Genomic DNA, 3,419 nt, shown 5'->3' on the forward strand with positions numbered 1-3,419 from the left:
AAAAAAAAAAAAAAAAGAGTTCAAGATCAGCCTGAGCAAGAGCAAGACCCCATCTCTATTTAAAAACAAAACAAACAAACAAACAGAAAAATGGCTCCAGCAGTTAGGGCACTGGCCACATACACTGGGCTGGTGGGTTCGGACCCAGCCTAGGCCTGTTAAACAATGACAACTACAACACAAAGCCAAGCATGTGGTGGGCACCTGTAGTTCCAGCTACTCAGGAGGCTGAGGCCAGAGAATCGCTTAAGCCCAAGAGTTGGAGGTTGCTGTGAGCTGTGATCCCACTGCACTCTAGCAAGGGTGATGTAATAGAATTCCATCTCAAAAAAAAAAAAAAAAAAAACAGAAAAAAATTAGTCCAGCATACGAGGTGGACACCTCTAGTACCAGCAACATGGGAGGCTGGGACAGGAGGATTCCTTGAACTCAGGAGTTTGAGATTTGCAGTGAGCTATAATGATGCCACTGTACACCTAGCCCAGGTGACAAGAGGCAGATCCTGTCCCCCCTCTCCACCCCCACCCCCCTAAAAAAGGGGAAAAAAAGTGTCAATTTGTGCTAGGCCCAGGTAGAGATTAGACTTTCCCATTTAATCCTCAAACAATGCTATGAAGATAGAATATTTCCCAGTTTACAAACTGAGGCTCCAAAGGTTAAATTCTCATAGCTTGTCAAGTCCCTAAACCAGCATTTGAACCTCTTGTTCCCTGAGGTTCAGAAGGGAACAGAAGGTGATGAGAAGCAAAACAGGAAGTCAGGGACAGAAGAGTGGGAGGGTGTAGGGGATGTCCACAGAGGGCCTAATGTGTGCTGGAGCTTCTGCCCATGACTCAGCCTCCTTCAGTCCCTTGGGATCTGACCCAGGTCTGCTGACATCCAAATCTGGGCTCTTTCCCAGGAGTGTGTGTGTGTGTTGGGGGGGGGTGGTGGTGGTGGTGGTGAATACTTCCTGCTTGGGGAGAAGGTGTGTGTGAGTGAGGAGGGGCAACAAGGAACGAACTCTGGCGTGGGGAGATGGGGTTAAGCACTAGGATCTTGAGTCTGAGCCATACGAGGAAGAACTCTCTCTGGCTTGGGGAGATGGGGGGTAAAGCACTAGGATCTTGAGTCTGAGCCGTGATTCCTGAGATCCTGTACTCAGGAGCTGGTGGGAAGGGAGCCAGTTTTCTAGGGTGCTCTCTGCTAAGGGAAAGTAGATTTGGGGCTGGAGGGGGAGGTGCCTGGGCTTCCAGTCCCACTTGTCCAGGCTGAGCCTAGTGAACTCTCTAGGGCCCCAGTTTTCCCATTTATACACTATGCACACACCCCTCACCCCCATACTCCCAGGCAGGAGGTCACCTTGGAGGGCAAACGCTACATGGGTGGGGCCTTCTGGAGCTGGAACTCAGCGCAAAAGCCTGGAGGCCCGGAGCCCCTTCCAGGGCGATGCGGATGCTGGGAAGATCTCATCTTGTAATGAGGGGGTCTCCATGGTTGTGCTGCCCACTGCCGGCCAAGTGGCTGGAGGGACCGCCTGCGCCCCCGCGCCCCTCAGTAGCTCTCGCGGCAATTGGGAGCTGATGTCACCAGCACCCTGAGCGCTGCGGGTGGAGGCGGTGCGGCTAAGCCGGCGCTCTGGTCCCACCGCCAGTGCAGCTCCCCGGATCTTTGGCGCACTGCTGCCCTGCCTCGCTGCTACACGCGCAATGGACAGGGCTAGGGAAGGATCCGTGAGTGCTGGGACTGGAACAAGGCTAGCCAGGAGGGGGCTTGAGGATGCCTCTGTGTCCCACTTCTCCCCAGTTCTCACCTGTTTGGCTTGTTTGTGGTAGAAGCTCGGTGCAGACTAGGGTGAGGGGTTGGCAAGTAGAGGGGTTGTTTGTGGTGGCAGCTGGGTGCAGATGGGCGGAGGGGCGTTGGCAAGAAGAGAAGCTTAACAGAGATAGGACCCTGGTGCAGACAGACAAAACTAGTCTAGAAGGACCTATGTAGTCTGGGAGGCCTTCCTGGTAAAGGCGGCTTTGAGAATGGGTTGGCCTATTTGGAAAGGGAAACAGGTAGATGGTACTGTTGTGAAGGTGATAAAAATCAGGCCTACCCTTGTGTCCAGGAAATAGTGAAGGGAGAATCTGTAGGCAGGTTGGAGAAGGTTTTCAGAATAGGGAATTTGGTGTGTGCCAGTTAGATACTTGAAGGTTGGAGCCACTAGGGACAGAAGCAAGGGCATAGGTTTTGGGGGAGAGCTGGTATAAGGAAAAAGACAATTTGGGGTGGCCATTCATTCCCCTCCTCTAAGTGAGAGGCTCAACTTGCCTTTTTTCCTGAATGGATCTGTGTGCTGTGACTGAGTTAGTCTTCCATCTCCTTTCCTGATCACCGCAACCAGAAGCAAATAGTGAGCATGATTACACCATGACATGGCACTTATGGAGCAGACATTAATGCCTGTATCTCTCCCCTCCTAGCTGGATTTTAAATGTAGAGCCTTAGACAGCACAGGGATGCTCCAGTGTTGACTGGGAGAATACTACTGTTGCCAAAATGGCATCATTAAATAAGTATCTCCATCTTTCATGTATACCACATGATAGGTGTGTGCTAAGAGTTTTATGTCCTTGTCTCACTGAATCTTCACAACCCTGGGATGTGAAGGCCCTAAATGGTGGGGGCTATTAACATTTTCATTTTGCAGATGACAAACCCAAGACTTAGGAAAGAAGGGTGAATAAATTGCTCCTTTCTGAGTGAATGTTCCTGAGAATCTTGGTGCCTCTCACAGTGCTTCCCATCTGGTCCTTATGCCCAGCCTGCAGCCCCTCCCTCTTGGACCACCTACATTCTCATTTCTCATCCCCATCCTTGTCTCTGATCTCACCTCCCAAGCTCAGAGGACCAGGTGGTGTTAGATCCCCTAACTTGAGATATATGGGGTTCTGTGCAGCATGGGTGAACTGTGTAGGTGGTACGCTCCTTCTCCACTGATCCCTTGCCAATTACATGTCCCCCTATCAAAGTCCAGGGGATAACCTTGGATTGCCTTTTCCTGTTGTCCATTCCCTCTAGTTCATGGTTCTTTTTTTTTTTTTTTTTTTTTTTTTGAGACAGAGCCTCAAGCTGTCACCCTGGGTAGAGTGCCGTTGCATTATAGCTCACAGCAACCTCCAACTCCTGGGCTCAAGCGAGTCTCCTGCCTCTGCCTCCCAAGTAGCTGGGACCACAGGCACCCACCACAATGCCTGGCTATTTTTTGGTTGCAGCCATCATTATTGTTTGGTGGGCCCAGGCTGGATTTGAATCCACCATCTTAGGTGTATGTGGCTGGTGCCTTAGCCACTTGAGCCACAGGGGCCGAGCCTAGTTCGTGGTTCTTAACCCTAGAGGCACTTGCCTCAGAATACCCTGGGAAGTTTTCCAAATATGCACATGCCCCCCCCCCC

At 51.2% G+C, this 3,419-nt stretch overlaps 1 protein-coding gene across 2 annotated transcripts in view; it reads left to right on the forward strand.

Annotated features, from left to right (window-relative positions):
* RTKN (rhotekin) overlaps positions 1–3,419 on the forward strand; it is a 16,334-nt gene that overhangs the window by 5,302 nt on the left and 7,613 nt on the right. The window lies entirely within an intron of this gene.

This window comes from Otolemur garnettii, unplaced genomic scaffold, assembly GCF_000181295.1.
Source record: "Otolemur garnettii isolate 467f Iridium unplaced genomic scaffold, OtoGar3 scaffold00068, whole genome shotgun sequence".
Taxonomy (NCBI): Eukaryota; Metazoa; Chordata; class Mammalia; order Primates; family Galagidae; genus Otolemur; species Otolemur garnettii.